Source organism: Ranitomeya variabilis, chromosome 4, assembly GCF_051348905.1.
Source record: "Ranitomeya variabilis isolate aRanVar5 chromosome 4, aRanVar5.hap1, whole genome shotgun sequence".
Lineage (NCBI taxonomy): Eukaryota > Metazoa > Chordata > Amphibia > Anura > Dendrobatidae > Ranitomeya > Ranitomeya variabilis.
In genome coordinates, this window is record NC_135235.1 from 251,962,393 (window position 1) to 251,981,199 (window position 18,807).

Below are 18,807 nucleotides of genomic sequence, written 5' to 3' on the forward strand. Positions count from 1 at the left end.
CTTCTTAAAGGTGCTCCCTATTGGTTTGAGCCAAAGACACTTTGTGAAGATACCTTTCCTACCGGTTCTAGTTAAAGACACTTTGCGAAGATACCATACCGGAACCTTTGCATGGGCTGGTAGGCTGAGAAGACGAGCTACCTCGGAAAGACTTGGTCCCCTCTTAAAGGGGATGTGAGAAACTGAACTTGAGAGATACTGTTGCAGAACAGTAATGCCATAATGATGCCTTGAAAAGAAATGTAACTGTTTTACATGCTAAGTTATATGTGTTGAACTTGTTGAAATGTGAAATCTAAATAATGTTTTGCAGAAAGAAAAGATGCAGAGAGCCCGTAGGGGTAGATGTAGAGGTCTGCATAGTTGAAAGTAAGGAAGTAATGATGAAGGTGAGGATAGAAGGTCAACCCTGCGTCCCCATAGAAAGTTACTTTGTTACTAAGGACAGAAGGCGAACCCGTAGGGGTTAGAGAGTGAGTCCTTAAAGGAGCCGAGTAGAGCGGGCTCAGAGTTCTTTAAACGAAAGGAATGTTATGTCTATACTATGTATAGTAGCGAAAGGCAGTAGGCCCTGGCTGAACGGGGCGGTCCTGTAAAAGAAAGGAGAGGCAGTAGGTCTGGTGCCATAGGGACAGGCGGTCCTGCAGGTTCAAAGTAGGAGAATGTGAAGTTACCTTACCCTGTAATGTGATTATAGGAAGGCCTTTGGTAAACTAAGAGTGTATGTTTCTTAAAGGCAATGTTAATTTATTGTTCCAGAATTTGCACTAAGTAGAATACCCGGTTGGGTAACAGGAGTTATGTATAGCCTGTAATTTATAATGTTGACCATGTTTGTAACGTTAAAAGTGTCCTCACCTCCCATAAAGGGAAGCTTGTTCAAGTATACTTATCGTTTTGCACTCAACAAAATTGTATGTCTTTTTGCTAATCTGTATTGTTGTTTTTCTTCCCAGTCCCGGAGTACTGTGTTTAACCAGGGGGGAGTGCAGCGCCCCAGAGTTCTGGTCGTTGCAGTGCTGTGGCTTCGCCGCTAAGGGGAGCCATGGTACGTTCGATGGCACCGAAGGAGTTCCCCCAATCAGGTATCACAGACACCAATATGTTTCACAGCTGGGCCTCCGGGGGGAGCTAAGGGTGCTATTCATTAGGCCACTCCCCACCATAGTGGGTAAACTGGGGGTCAGGCAGGAAGTTAGAAGAGAACGCTGACGGGATTGAACGGAGCAACACCCTGTGGCAGGGGGTGTTGTGAAGGGAGAGACTGTAGGGTCTCTGCCAGGGGTGGGATCCTGGCAGAGGCTTGGCATTGAAAGAACGTAACGGGTCCGCGCAGGCTCCTGGAAGCGGCGGGACTCAAGAAAGGATTAGAAGCGAGATAGATTGTGCTGAGTGAGAAACGAGATCAAGCAGAAGGAGAATACCAGCAGGGGTTGTGCTGAAAGAGGCAGCACCCTGCTGAGGCGCAATACCGGTGGCCGGAACGCCGAGGGAGTGGATTAGAATACAGCTTCAAGCCATACTCCAAACAGCGGCAGGACAGTCGGTCTCAGGCGGGCTGTCTACCACATATCACCTATGAAGTCTTGGGGGGCAATTGCGGGAGAGGGGCGACTCTAGGGTCCCGGAAGAACTCCAGGCCTACCTGACAAACGGGTGCCATTCCAACCTGAATACAGGGAAGGGGTGGATTACAGAGGAACATCAAATCGAGTTGTGAGGGAACTTAAGAAACAGACACAACCGTTGTGGGGTTACTTTCCGTGAGCACAGCAGGGAAGGACTACAACACATAGCGCTAGAAGGAAGGCACAGATTTCCACCTGAGAGGAGAACTCTGGAGGTGCCATTGGACCGGCCGGCCTTGCGTAGCCTGGTGAACCGTGTTCCGGACTGAGGACTCAGAGATCTCCAGTAAAGAGGTAAAGAGACTGCAACCTGGTGTCCTCGTTATTTACCGCGACTTACACCCCACAACCGTACCGCTCCATCGCTACCATTACTACCACTTATTGCACCGGACGTCCCCCACTGACGGACAGGGCCACGGACCGGGTCTAGCCACCGTGACAACCCCAGGACTGAGACCTAGAGGCCCGGCTCCGGGTACCCCTCGGCCCTGCGGCGGTGTGGGGGCGCTCCACTTTTATCTGGCACTAATACCTGGGGTATACTTTTATATGACACTGATACCTGGGGTATACTTTTATCTGGCACTGATACCTGGGGCATACTTTTATTTGACACTGATACATGGGGCATACTTTTATCTGGCACTGATACCTGGGGTATACTTTTATCTGATACTGATACCTGGGTTATACTTTTATCTGGCACTGATACCTGGGGTATACTTTTATCTGATACTGATACCTGGGTTATAATTTTATCTGGCACTGATACCTGGGGTATACTTTTATCTGATACTGATACCTGGGTTATACTTTTATCTGGCACTGATACATGGGGTATACTTTTATCTGGCACTGATACCTGAGGTATACTTTTATATGACACTGATACCTGGGGTATGCTTTTATCTGGCACTGATACCTGGGGCATACTTTTATCTGGCACTGATACCTGGGGCATACTTTTATCTGGCACTGATACCTGGGGTATACTTTTATCTGATACTGATACCTGGGTTATACTTTTATCTGGCACTGATACATGGGGTATACTTTTATCTGGCACTGATACCTGAGGTATACTTTTATATGACACTGATACCTGGGGTATGCTTTTATCTGGCACTGATACCTGGGGCATACTTTTATCTGGCACTGATACCTGGGGCATACTTTTATCTGGCACTGATACCTGGGGTATACTTTTATCTGATACTGATACCTGGGGCATACTTTTATCTGGCACTGATACATGGGGTGTACTTTTATCTGACACTGATACCTGGGGCATACTTTTATCTCGCACTGATACCTGGGGCATACTTTTATCTGGCACTGATACCTGGGGTATACTTTTATCTGGCACTGATACCTGGGGTATACTTTTATCTGACATTAATACCTGGGGTATACTTTTATCTGACATTAATACCTGGGGTATACTTTTATCTGACACTGATACCTGGGGTATACTTTTATCTGACACTGATACCTGGGGTATACTTTTATCTGGCACTGATACCTGGGGCATACTTTTATCTGGCACTGATACCTGGGGTGTACTTTTATCTGATACTGATACCTGGGGTATACTTTTATCTGGCACTGATACCTGGGGTGTACTTTTATCTGATACTGATACCTGGGGTATACTTTTATCTGGCACTGACACATGGGTTATACTTTTATCTGACACTGATACATGTGGTATACTTGCATACTGATGCTGGGGTACTGATGCTGGCACTGATTGTTTCCATATACCCGCGTTCTTGGGCATGGGATTTATTTCTGTTCTGACATAATGACTGGAGTGGATTATTCTTCATTCCTGCCATCATGAGTTCTAAATACTGAAATGTACAGCGCTGCGGAATATTTTGGCGCTATAGAGATAACAATTATTTATATTATTGTTACTATATAGGTGGGACGCTGGTCCATGGCACCTTAAAGGCCAGATGATGTCTATGGTTTCTTAAAGGGGCAGTCGGTATGCCCCCAGTGAGAGGCCGAGGTACATGTTCCTGTTCCCACATTCTGATGATTTGTGTTTCCTGCGCTCCCCACTGATTTCCCCGGTAAGTGTCGCTCCTCGTGCAGACGTGGCGCTCTCAGCGATGGCGCCACCCGTCTATTATGGTGAATGTCGCACGGAGGGCACATGATGTTTCTTGTCTATCAGCGTAAATTAGTTCATTGATTAAAAGCCTGACAGCTGTGATGGATTTTACCCACAAAAGACTCCGGGAGATTATCCGTCAGGGGCCGGCACTATTAAAAGGGAAAGTGTCTTTGTTCATCACAGGCCGAGATCTTTACTAAGCAGATATAACGCGCCCGGGGAGAGAAAATCACTTACATTCCTCAATTAAATCGAGTGTCCGTCTCCATTAATCTGCCTGATACATGCAGAAAAGGAGCAGAATAAAGGCAAAATGTCAGAAAAGAAGTTCCTAAAATTGTAGTAAAGTTATAACATCTATTGGAAAAGAATTAAAGGGCCAGTGTCCAGAGTTATGTGGTTAAAGTGGTTTGCTGTGATTCAAAACATTTGCCCAGGAGTACGGAATGGGTCAAAATAAAAATAACTATTCCATATTGAATCCAATGGTCTCCACTGATGCTGCAGTCAATCACTAGGATCACATGTCTTATATCCTGGAGCAATGCGGATCCTAAATCTTTTTGAAAAGCCTGTTTAATGCCTCGTCACACTAAAACTTTCTGATACACATTGTTACTATTCATTGACGGCAACAGAGATCTTGAAAATAGTGAAGAACTGAAAACTTTTTTTTTTTTACATCCAGAAGATGAAAGGTAGTGCAGCCCCGTTCTGCCTCAGTGCTGAGCGTTTGTTACAATTGCATCCAGTCTGCACCATCCCCTGCGCTGATACATTGTAACAATCTATCAAGACATCACAGATTTGCAGAGTGCTGTCCAGACTGGATACAAAGAAACAAACCCTCAGCAGTGACCGGTAGAGTGAGTGGATAGTAATGTCCCCGCTTGCTCTTATGCCATAGATGGAAGGATTTTATTTCCACGTGAATAAACTGACTGGTTCAGACTTTCAGAGACTTCAGCAACAAATGAAACATAAAGTAAGAACATTTCTATTCTGTGACAGGAAGCAAAATGGTGAAGACTTGAAGTGCATCATCTAATAATAGTAATAATCGTAATATAGCGCCAGCATATTCCGCAGCGCTTTACAATTCTATTAGAAATTTACTGAAGTTTTGTGACTTTCCATCCAGGGATATGAGTATAAGAAGCGTCCCCGGTAATTCGGGCGGCAGCTTAGCAGCAGGTGGACAGTGCAGACTGGGGAAAGCTTCTTATGATCGGTCCATTACTTATAGAGAAAGCCGGGGCTTAAGGCATTACACAGAAGTCATCCCCTGTAATGTAATGAGCCCCCGCCGGACACCGCGCTCCCACCACAAACCCACAGGTCTCGCCGTCCCATCATCCTTACTCCGCTCATACAATGGTGTCACGGATCCCTACTCCGTGGTGTCACTTATTCGTCACGTGCCTGCTCTCACACGTGACTTGGGGTTGTGCCTGCAAGGGTTAATCTATCTCCCCTCTCTCAGTCCAGCATTCAACCTCTGTCCTATGCTGTAATGGGAGCATAAATCACACACCGACCCAGGCCACACACCCGCTCATGCACGCTGCCACTACTCACCAAACACACGGGTGATGAGTCCCGGAACTAATATTACTAATAAAAATATGTCTATCACTCATAAGGCTCACACACCTTAGGCTATGGATTCTTTTAAAACATTCAAGGTTCAACTGGTTAAAGTTTTATACTTTAATAACAAAGGTTCAATGCTTACAATAAGAAAAAGGTATAAAAATATAATAAAAAAACATACAACTATGCAAAACAGTATCAAAATAAACAGGAGAAACTTACAGAAATCATCTAACTGGTAGTTGCTTTCTGCTCCCAGAGGGGGGGTGAATGGAGTTGGTGGAACACATCAGCTTCTCAGGCTGCCCTCACATGTGAACACCATTCTCTGTCTGCATACAATGGCGGCTCCTTCCCTTGCAGCCGATCACCGGTGTCATTACTCTGCTCATACAATGGCAGCCCCTTCCCTTGTGGCTGATCACCGGTGTCATTACTCTGCTTATACAATGGCAGCCCCTTCCCTTGTGGCTGATCACCGGTATCGTTACTTCGCTTATAAAATGGCGGCTACTTCCCTTGTGGCTGATCACCACTGTCGTTACTCCTCTCATACAATGGCGGCTCCTTCCCTTGTGGCCGATCACCAGTGTCGTTACTCCTCTCATACAGTGGCGGCTCCTTCCCTTGTGGCCGATCACCGGTGTCATTACTCTGCTCATACAATGGCGGCTCCTTCCCTTGTGGCCGATTACCGGTGTCATTACTCTGCTCATACAATGGTGGATCCTTCCCTTGTGGCCGATCACCGGTGTCATTACTCTGCTCATACAATGGTGGATCTTTTCTTTGTGGTTGATCACCGGTGTCATTACTCTGCTCATACAATGGCGGCTCCTTCCCTTGTGGCCGATCACCGGTGTCATTACTCTGCTCATACAATGGCGGCTCCTTCCCTTGTGGCCAATCACCGGTGTCATTACTCTGCTCATACAATGGTGGATCCTTCCTTTGTGGCTGATCACCGGTGTCATTACTCTGCTCATACAATGGTGGATCCTTCCTTTGTGGCTGATCACCGGTGTCATTACTCAGCTCATACAATGGTGGCTCCTTCCCTTGTGGCCGATCACCGGTGTCATAACTCCTCTCATACAATGGCGGCTCCTTCCCTTGTGGCCGATCACCGGTGTCATTACTCTGCTCATACAATGGTGGATCCTTCCTTTGTGGCTGATCACCGGTGTCATTACTCTGCTCATACTATGGTGGATCCTTCCTTTGTGGCTGATCACCGGTGTCATTACTCTGCTCATACAATGGCGGCTCCTTCCCTTGTGGCTGATCACCGGTGTCATTACTCTGCTCAAACAATGGCGGCTCCTTCCCTTGTGGCCGATTACCGGTGTCATTACTCTGCTCATACAATGGTGGATCCTTCCCTTGTGGCCGATCACCGGTGTCATTACTCTGCTCATACAATGGTGGATCTTTTCTTTGTGGTTGATCACCGGTGTCATTACTCTGCTCATACAATGGCGGCTCCTTCCCTTGTGGCCGATCACCGGTGTCATTACTCTGCTCATACAATGGCGGCTCCTTCCCTTGTGGCCAATCACCGGTGTCATTACTCTGCTCATACAATGGTGGATCCTTCCTTTGTGGCTGATCACCGGTGTCATTACTCTGCTCATACAATGGTGGATCCTTCCTTTGTGGCTGATCACCGGTGTCATTACTCAGCTCATACAATGGTGGCTCCTTCCCTTGTGGCCGATCACCGGTGTCATAACTCCTCTCATACAATGGCGGCTCCTTCCCTTGTGGCCGATCACCGGTGTCATTACTCTGCTCATACAATGGTGGATCCTTCCTTTGTGGCTGATCACCGGTGTCATTACTCTGCTCATACAATGGTGGATCCTTCCTTTGTGGCTGATCACCGGTGTCATTACTCTGCTCATACAATGGCGGCTCCTTCCCTTGTGGCCGATCACCGGTGTCATTACTCTGCTCATACAATGGTGGCTCCTTCCCTTGTGGCTGATCACCGGTGTCATTATTCTGCTCATACAATGGTGGATCCTTCCTTTGTGGCTGATCACCGGTGTCATTACTCTTACTCATACAATGGCGGCTCCTTCCCTTGTGGCCGATCACCGGTGTCATTACTCTGCTCATACAATGGTGGATCCTTCCTTTGTGGCTGATCACCGGTGTCATTACTCTGCTCATACAATGGTGGATCCTTCCTTTGTGGCTGATCACCGGTGTCATTACTCTGCTCATACAATGGCGGCTCCTTCCCTTGTGGCCAATCACCGATGTCATTACTCCGCTCATACAATGGCGGCTCCTTCCCTTGTGGCTGATCACCAGTGTCGTTACTCTGCTCATACAATGGCGGCTCCTTCCCTTGTGGCCGATCACCAATGTCATTACTCCTCTCATACAATGGCGGCTCCTTCCCTTGTGGCCGATCACCAGTGTTGTTACTCTGCTCATACAATGGCGGCTCCTTCCCTTGTGGCCGATCACTGGTGTCGTTACTCCTCTCATACAATGGCGGCTCCTTCCCTTGTGGCCGATCACCGTTGTCATTACTCCTCTCATACAATGGTGGATCCTTCCTTTGTGGCTGATCACCAGTGTCATTACTCTGCTCATACAATGGTGGCTCCTTCCCTTGTGGCCGATCACCGGTGTCATTACTCAGCTCATACAATGGCGGCTCCTTCCCTTGTGGCCGATCACCGGTGTCGTTACTCCTCTCATACAATGGCGGCTCCTTCCCTTGTGGCCGATCACCAGTGTTGTTACTCTGCTCATACAATGGCGGCTCCTTCCCTTGTGGCCGATCATCAATGTCATTACTCCTCTCATACAATGGCGGCTCCTTCCCTTGTGGCCGATCACCGATGTCATTACTCCTCTCATACAATGGCGGCTCCTTCCCTTGTGGCCGATCACCAGTGTTGTTACTCTGCTCATACAATGGCGGCTCTTTCCCTTGTGGCCGATCACCGGTGTCGTTACTCCTCTCATACAATGGTGGCTCCTTTCCTTGTGGCCGATCATCAGTGTTGTTACTCTGCTCATACAATGGCGGATCCTTCCCTTGTGGCCGATCACCGGTGTCGTTACTCCTCTCATACAATGGCGGCTCCTTCCCTTGTGGCCGATCACCAGTGTTGTTACTCTGCTCATACAATGGCGGATCCTTCCCTTGTGTCCGATCACCGGTGTCGTTACTCCTCTCATACAATGGCGGCTCCTTCCCTTGTGGCCGATCACCAGTGTTGTTACTCTGCTCATACAATGGCGGATCCTTCCCTTGTGGCCGATCACCGGTGTCGTTACTCCTCTCATACAATGGCGGCTCCTTCCCTTGTGGCCGATCACCAGTGTTGTTACTCTGCTCATACAATGGCGGATCCTTCCCTTGTGTCCGATCACCGGTGTCGTTACTCCTCTCATACAATGGCGGCTCCTTCCCTTGTTGCCGATCACCAGTGTTGTTACTCTGCTCATACTGTACAATGGCGGATCCTTCCTTTGTTTCTGATCACCGGTGTCGTTACGTCGCTCATAAAATCGCGGCTCCTTCCCTTGTGGCCGATCACCGATGTCGATACTCTGCTCATACAATGGCGGATCCTTCCCTTGTGACTGATCACCGGTGTCATAATTGTCACCTTAATGCCTTCAAAGCGGCTGATATTGTGTAAAATTTATCTTGGTATCCTATTGATAAGAATAATAATTGAGTAAATGATACAGTTCGGGAAATCATTGCATTGCTCCTAATAGTAATCTGAGATTTACATGGAACATTGCAGTTTTTTGTAGCAGTCACGGCTCGTGCATGGGATGCGGCAGATTGTTTTCTGAGTCTCTTTCGCGGATCTGAATGACGTCTGTGGAAATCCTTGCACCTACAGCAAAAATAAAACCATTCACATGTATGAAAAAGACGCAAGAAAACTACCACCAGGGAGCGCGGCACACAGTGCCAACAATTGGCTTAAATTGTCATTCGCTATTTTTCTATTTAGTGTAAAAGAACCAACAACTTTGGAATAAAAAGAAAATACAATTTGCCATTTTGTTTGTTTTTTTGCAAGTCTTTCATGTTTTATTTATTTTTCTTTGTTTTGCATAAATTTATGGGGTTTTTTTGCCTTCTTCTGAATCAGCATGTTAGGGCATGTTAGGTTAGGCTATGGGTTGAACTAGATGAACTTAAAGTCTTCCTTCAACCTTAATAACTATGTTACTTTGTTACTAATTACAAAATGTAAAAACAATAAACACAACAACAAACAACTTTTCTTGACATGAAATACATTTTGTTTACCATTACTGATGTCCATGAATGATGTCCATGTTGTCGTAGGTGGACAAATTGTGCGCTACGTACCTCAATTTTATAAGCATATGGTCTGATTGATTAATTTTTGTCAGTTTTCTTTTTTTTTTCGTCTTGTATTTGTTGCAGGATTTTGATTTTGTACCAAATTATTCAGCATGGTGCACGTAGTTCATGAATGTTGTGCGAAGTCAACAATTTTTTATCTTTGCCCTTTTTTTCAAGTGTTTAGCACAAAAAAATTGCACATTTTTTAAAATACGCAAATATTTTTGCAACAAATTTTGTGACTTTTCAAAAAGTTGTAATTTGTGAATTTGCTGAAAAAAATTGGAAACTCCTCAACCCAGTAGCCACCTTAAAAAAAACAGGTTAAAACATATAAAATAAGCTTTAAAACGGAGGAAATTAAAAGAATTAGGCACAAATAAAATTTTTTGACTAAAACAGGCACAAATGCAGTAATGAATCAAGCCCTTTGTTTTTGTTTTTTTTCTTATCTGAAGTCCATAAATCTGTAACTAAGTCTGTTGATAGATTTATTCCTGAGTCTCTGATCGATCTACAATCGATTAGTCACTTGATGGATCTTTTCATGTGTGTTCCTGTATCTGTTCAAGTATCTGTTGCTGGATCTGTTCTTGAATCTGTTGCTGGATCAGTTTCTGAATATGTTGTTGGATCTGTTCCTGTATTTATTGCTGGATTTGTTCCTGTATCTGTTAGTGGATCTGTTCCTGTATTTGTTGTGGGATCTGTCCCTGAATCTGTTGCTGGATCTGTTCCTGAATCTGTTGCTAGATATGTTCCTGTATCTGTTGCTGGATCTGTTCCTGAACCTGTTGGTAGATTTGTTCCTGTATATTTCGCTGGATCTGTTCCTGTATTTGTTGTGGGATCTGTTCCTGAATCTGTTGCTGGATCTGTTCCTGAATCTGTTGTTAGATCTGTTCCTGTATCTGTTGCTGGATCTGTTCCTGAACCTGTTGGTAGATTTGTTCCTGTATATTTCGCTGGATCTGTTCCTGTATTTGTTGTTGGATCTGTTCCTGAATCTGTTGCTAGAGTTGTTCCTGTATCTGTTGCTGGATCTGTTCCTGAATCTGTTGCTAGATCTGTTCCTGAATCTGTTGCTGGATCTGTTCCCGAACCTGTTGCTAGATCTGTTGCTGGATCTGTTCCTGTATTTGTTGTGGGATCTGTTCCTGAATCTGTTGCTAGATTTGTTCCTGTATCTGTTGCTGGATCTGTTCCTGAATCTGTTGCTGGATCTGTTCCTGAATCTGTTGTTAGATATGTTCCTGTATCTGTTGCTGGATCTGTTCCTGAACCTGTTGGTAGATTTGTTCCTGTATATTTCGCTGGATCTGTTCCTGTATTTGTTGTGGGATCTGTTCCTGAATCTGTTGCTGGATCTGTTCCTGAATCTGTTGTTAGATCTGTTCCTGTATCTGTTGCTGGATCTGTTCCTGAACCTGTTGGTAGATTTGTTCCTGTATATTTCGCTGGATCTGTTCCTGTATTTGTTGTTGGATCTGTTCCTGAATCTGTTGCTAGAGTTGTTCCTGTATCTGTTGCTGGATCTGTTCCTGAATCTGTTGCTAGATCTGTTCCTGAATCTGTTGCTGGATCTGTTCCCGAACCTGTTGCTAGATCTGTTGCTGGATCTGTTCCTGTATTTGTTGTGGGATCTGTTCCTGAATCTGTTGCTAGATTTGTTCCTGTATCTGTTGCTGGATCTGTTCCTGAATCTGTTGCTAGATCTGTTCCTGAATCTGTTGCTGGATCTGTTCCTGAACCTGTTGCTAGATCTGTTGCTGGATCTGTTCTTGTATCTGTTGATGGGTCTGTTCCTGAACCTGTTGCTATATCTGTTCCTGAATCTGTTGCTATATCTGTTCCTGAATCTGTTGCTGGATCTGTTCCTGAACCTGTTGCTAGATCTGTTGCTGGATCTGTTCCTGTATTTGTTGTGGGATCTGTTCCTGAATCTGTTGCTAGATTTGTTCCTGAACCTGTTGCTAGATCTGTTCCTGAATCTGTTGCTGGATCTGTTCCTGAACCTGTTGCTAGATCTGTTGCTGGATCTGTTCCTGTATCTGTTGATGGATCTGTTCCTGAACCTGTTGCTATATCTGTTCCTGAATCTGTTGCTAGATCTGTTCCTGAATCTGTTGCTGGATCTGTTCCTGAACCTGTTGCTAGATCTGTTGCTGGATCTGTTCCTGTATTTGTTGTGGGATCTGTTCCTGAATCTGTTGCTAGATTTGTTCCTGAACCTGTTGCTAGATCTGTTCCTGAATCTGTTGCTGGATCTGTTCCTGAACCTGTTGCTAGATCTGTTGCTGGATCTGTTCCTGTGTCTGTTGATGGATCTGTTCCTGAACCTGTTGCTATATCTGTTCCTGAATCTGTTGCTAGATCTGTTCCTGAATCTGTTGCTGGATCTGTTCCTGAACCTGTTGCTAGATCTGTTGCTGGATCTGTTCCTGTATTTGTTGTGGGATCTGTTCCTGAATATGTTGCTAGATTTGTTCCTGTATCTGTTGCTGGATCTGTTCCTGAATCTGTTGCTAGATCTGTTCCTGAATCTGTTGCTGGATCTGTTCCTGAACCTGTTGCTAGATCTGTTGCTGGATCTGTTCCTGTATCTGTTGATGGATCTGTTCCTGAACCTGTTGCTATATCTGTTCCTGAATCTGTTGCTAGATCTGTTCCTGAATCTGTTGCTGGATCTGTTCCTGAACCTGTTGCTAGATCTGTTGCTGGATCTGTTCCTGTATTTGTTGTGGGATCTGTTCCTGAATCTGTTGCTAGATTTGTTCCTGAACCTGTTGCTAGATCTGTTCCTGAATCTGTTGCTGGATCTGTTCCTGAACCTGTTGCTAGATCTGTTGCTGGATCTGTTCCTGTATTTGTTGTGGGATCTGTTCCTGTATCTGTTGATGGATCTGTTCCTGAACCTGTTGCTATATCTGTTCCTGAATCTGTTGCTAGATCTGTTCCTGAATCTGTTGCTAGATCTGTTCCTGTATCTATTGTTGAATCTGTTGCTAGAACTGTTGCTGTATCTGTTCCTGTATCTGTTGCTGGATCTGTTCCTGTGTTTGTTGTTGGATCTGTTCCTGAATCTGTTGCTAGATCTGTTCCTTAATCTGTTGTTAAATCTGTTCCTGTATCTGTTGCTGGATCTGTTTCTGTGTTTGTTGTTGGATCTGTTCCTGTATCTGTTTCTGGATTCTTTACGTTTTATGTTTTATTTTTTGTAACTTATAACATAAAGAACATCGGTTGGTGAGAATCCCTGCAGCCGCCTGTTCTGGTGCGAAGCAAGAGGTTAAATGATTTCTGTGAGGTTGTAATTAGGATTTAATTAGAGCTTCTGGTAACTTCACTGATCCTCAGTCTCCGGAGAATTCCAGAATTATCAGTCCCAGCACGTTACCCAGCAGCCTGTGGCATCCTCCCCTGTGGCTGCCGTCAGACAGGACCACACAGGTCATAGAGACGTCACATATAGAATATGATGTACTATTACAGTGGCAATAAAAAGTAAGTGAACCTTTTCGAATTGTCTAGATTGTTACACTGCTTACTAAAAAAAATGTGGTATCAATTATAGACAAACACAATGTAAAGAAACTAAAACAATATTTCTATTGTCTAATAACAGTTCATCTTTTAAGAAGCACGTAAACATTCATAGTGCAGGAAGAAGTAAGTGAACCCCTGTGGTAATGGCTTCTCCAACGGTTTATAAGCAAAGGAGGGTTCAATGAAGGGAATGAGACCAGACGTGCTGGTTTCAGAGATGCTTTGTGTTTAAATAAAGACTCACAAATCCTGAATACTGACAAATCTGCTCCTCTACAGGGAGATCGGTCGTCAGAACCACGTCTGAGGCCGACAGCTTTCACCAAAAGTGTTAGAGAGACTGATGAGGCTGGAAAAGGCTCCAGAAATGTAAAGATCTCATGCACATCATCCCTGTATGGGCTCCAGGCTGACACCAGAACTTTGTTATTATAGCTCAGCCGAGTAAACTTTCAGGACGGATTTTACAGACGTTCTGACATAGATTTTCACAGCAGGAACAACAGCCTCATCAGGTCTAAGAGATACGTTTACTATTGTATGAAGTGTAATTGTGGAAAGTGGTGGCGGATCTGCCTTATTGTCATTTTAGATCTGTCTGTAATACTAATGTATCTAAGAATAGCAATAAGACAATGTGCAATATTATCATTACTATGGGAAGAACAAGTGTCATTATTATTACTATTATTTCTATCAATGTTTCTTTGGTGTCCTGCGTGCAATAATGTAGCGAGACTTTCCTGATTTTCTTTTTTCATGTAAATCTTCCAATGTTGACTGATTCCTTCTCTTTACTAAAGTCTATTAGTGGATAAACGTGTAAATGTTTTGTTTCTTTTTATTTAACCCTTCTCACGTCTGTAATAACATTATCCTGACAATAAGATGGAAATTATTGATCTGAGGGTAAAAGTCATTTCCTTGAGTGAAAACGAACGAGTTATATAAGACATAATCCACTTGGATGGATTCGGACAAGCGGTCGGTGAACTCATTGTCTGTGCTCCAGCCATTGTGGGACCCGCGATCAGCGCCGGCAACGCCAGATTAATAATCAAAAGAACAAACCAAGTGAAAGACAAAAGACTTATTATGTGTGTCAAGACGTCAATTACGCGCCAATCCCCGAGAATCAGACACAAGTAAATCACGGGGACATCAATAGGTGAGGACGGGGGTCACAGCCCCCAATCATACATGACTTAACCTGTTTATACCCAGGAGGCTGGCAGCAATTAGTGCATATGTATTATCAGCATGTGTATAGGCAGCTCCGCACATCATGTGGCACTGATTACTTATTTTTATATCCGCTATTTTATAAAAAATACTAAATGCATTATCTCCAAATGTCAAGTTTCCAAATCTTTCTCGCTGTGAGTGGAGATCGGAGAAATGATCAGTGATGGGGAGAACAGTGCCCGCCTGATACAATGACAAGGAATCCTGAGCACAAGTGATCATTACTAGTGATGAGCGAATATACTCGTTACTCGAGATTTCCCGAGCACGCTCGGGTGACCACATTACCACTGGAGACCTGGCTACACTACAGAATATGGATGCCTTCGGGGAGATTTTTCCACTCAGTCTTGTATTTTTGGCTTCAGAGCAATGTCACAGTGAGGTTCCTTCATTCTGCAGAGTTTCTTCTACGTCTTCTGTGCACAGATGGACATGGCTCATTCTGTTCTGTAACACTTATCTCTCTTCTTCTGGAGAATCTTCTCTGCTAATTTATGAGCAGATAAAAGCAAAATAAAGGATACGTTTCATGGGCAAATAATTCCTTACTCAATTAATTTTTTACCTCCGGGATTTATAGATGTCAAAGTCGACTATCAGCGATTCAGATAAAAGAAGAACTTTGATGTGGTCATAAATCATCTTGGAGTTCAGGAGAGCAGAGATATGTGTCGCAGGCTGCGCCGTCAGAAGGAGCTCACTGACTGTTTCACTGCTGACTCAGTTTTCTCATGTGAGGTTTCCTATTGGAGGAAGCAGATGGACAGGTCAGGTCACCTCCTTTACCAGCAGCCATTGTAAGGAGCAGAGAGCTGTGCCATGTGAGGAAAGCTGCAGCATGGAGCAGGAGGACAACCTGTCATAGCTGTATAACAGCCAGGGACACACAGTCCTGTTCACACCTGAGAAATAAAGAGATCGTGTCTGATCCCGCTACCTGATTCTGCAGCCGCGGCGATAGGAGGCAAGGCGGGCAAAAGTCTTAATGAAACGCAATTGCAAACATGATTTTTAGCCACAATTGCATGGATTTAAGAAGAAAAAATGTCCCCGCAGGTGCACGACGCCTCTGAGCTTTGTGTGTCATGGGAGCAGATCGTTGCCGTTTCTAGGTTTTTTTTTCTATATTAATGTTGGGGAAAAACTTAAAAACAAATAAAAATTATAAAAAAAACACTTAAGATGGAAGATAAGACCCTTCCACCAGACCTATCCATCAATGTCAATGGCTGCTCATTTTCCCCAGTTTCGCATTCTCGGTGCCTCGGGGTGATCCTCGACTCTGCCCTCTCAAGCCACATATCCAAGCCCTTGCCTCCTCCTGCCGATTCCAACTCAAAAATATTTCCCAGATCCGCGCATTCTTTGACCAAGAGACCACAAAAACACTAGTCCATGCCCTTATCATCTCCCGCCTTGACTACTGCAACCTCCTACTCTCTGGCCTCCCCTCTGGCAGCACTCCAATCCATCCTACACTCTGCTGTCTGACTAATCTACCTGTCTCCCCCTTATTCCCCGGCCTCTCCCCTATGCCAAGCCCTTCACTGGCTTCCTATCGTCCAGAGACTCCAGTACAAAACCCTCACAATGACATACAAAGCCATCCACAACCAGTCTCCTCCATATATCTGTGACATGGTCTCTTGGTACTTTCCTGCACACAACCTCCGATCCTCTCAAGACCTCCTTCTCTACTCCCCTCTCATCTCTTCTTCCCACAACCGCATACAAGATTTCTCCCGTGCTTCCCCCATACTCTGGAACTCTCTACCCCAACACATCAGACTCTCACCTACCATAGAAACCTTCAAAAGGAACCTGAAGGCCATATGCACACGCTGCGGATTTTGCTGCGGATCCGCAGCTGTGGGTCCGCAGCAGTTTCCCATGCGTTTACAGTATAATGTAAACCTATGGGAAACGAAATCCGCAGTGCACATGCTGCGGAAAAAAACGTGCAGAAACGCAGCGGTTTACATTCCGCAGCATGTCAATTCTTTGTGCGGATTCCGCTGCGGGTTTACACCTGCTCCAATAGAAAACTGCAGGTGTAAAACCGCAGCGGAAACCGCAATAGAAACCGCGATAAATCCGCAGGAAAAACCGCAGCAGTTTTGCCCTGCGGATTTATCAAATCCGCTGCGGAAAAATCCGCAGCCCTAACAGATACGTGTGCACATACCCGAAGACTCACCTCTCCTTACAAGCCCACAACCTGCAGTGATCATCAACCTACTGAACTGCCGCACAACCAGCTCTCCCCTCTCCTAGAGTATCCTCACCCATCCCCTGCAGACTGTGAGCCCTCGTGGGCAGGGTCCTCCCTCCTTATGTACCTGTGTGCCTTGTTTTTTGCTCATGTTTATTGTATTTGTCCATATTTGCCCCTTTGCACATGTAAAGCGCCATGGAATAAATGGCGCTATAAAAATGTGTAATAATAATAGATAATCAGCCAACCATCCAATCTATATGAGATAAGATAATGTCTCCTACAAACAGATGTCAGCGGAAAGACGGATCAGGTATGCCGAATTTCAATATGCTCGATCCCTTGTTCTCAAGGGAAATAAACTGCTCCTAGAAGAATTAGAATGGAAAAAAGATGTATGAGAGGGGCAAAAATTAGGAGAGGTTACAGAAAGGTCTAGAGGGGACAGAGGAGTCTGGAGGAGGAGGGAGACAGATGAGTATGGAGGAGGAGGACATAGTAGTCTGGAGGAGGAGGGAGAACACAGGAGTCTGAAGGAGGACAGAGGGGAATGGAGGAGGAGAACCAAGGATTCTGGAGGAGGAGGACCAAGGATTCTGGAGGATGGAGGACATGGTAGTCTGGAGGAGGAGGGAGGACAAGGGAGTCTGAAGGAAGATGGAAGACAAGGGTCTGGAGGAGGAGAGGGGTCTGAAGGAGAAGGATAGAGGAGTCTGAATGAGGAGTCTGGAGGATGAGGGAGGAGAGAAGGGTCTGAAGGAGGAGGACAGGAGTATGGAGAAGGAGGACTACAGGAGTCTGGAGGAGATGGAGGACAGAGGGGTCTGGAAGAGGAGGACATAAGGGTCTGGAGGAGAAAATATATAATGTCCAGGGTGATCTATAGTATATAATGTTCAGAGCTAGATATAATATATAATGTCCAGAGAGATCTATAATATATAACTTTCAGGGAGATCTACTATGTATAATGTACAGGGAGATTTACAATATATAATGTTCAGAAAGATCTATAATATATAATGTCCAGGGAGATTGATAATATATAATGTCCAAGGAGATCTGCTATATAATGTCTAGGAATATCTATAATATATAATGTCGTGGAAGATCTATAATATATAATGCCCAGAGAAATCTATTATGTATAATGTCTAGTGAGATCTACAATATATAATGTCCAGAGACATCTATAATATATATATATATATATATATATATATATATATATATATATATATATATATATATATATATATATATATATATATATTGTCCAGGGAGATCTATAATGTCCAAAAATATCTATAATATATAATGTTCAGAGAGATCTATAATATATAATATCGAGATATATCTAGAATATATCATGTCCAGGGTGATTATATAATATCCAGTTAGATCTGCAATATATAATGTCCAGGGAGATATATAATATATAATATTCTGGAATATCTATAATATATGATATTCAGGAAGATCTGTAATATATAATGTCCAGGAAGATCTATAAAATATAATGTCCAGGGTGATCTATGATTTATAATATTCAGGTAGATCTATAATATATCATATCCAGGGAGATATATATAATGTCCAGAGATCTATAATATATAATGTCCAGAGACAGCTATAATATATAGTGTCCCGGGAGATCTATAATATATAATGTCCCAGAATATCTATAATATGTAATGTCCAAGATGATCTATAATATATAATATTCAGGTGGATCTATAATATATAATGTTCAGGGAGATCTATAATATAATGACCAAAAATATATATAATGACCAGGGAGATCTATAATATAATGTCCAAATATATATAATGTCCAGGGAGATCTATAATATATAATATTCAGGTAGATCTATAATATATAATGTCCTGGGAGATCTATAATATAATGTCCAAAAATATATATAATGTCCAGGTAGATCTATAATATATTATGTCCAGGGAGATCTGTAATATATAATGTCCAGAGATATCTATTGTATATAATGTCCAGAAATATCTATAATATACAATGTCCAAATATATATATATATATATATATATATATATATATATATATATATATATATAATGT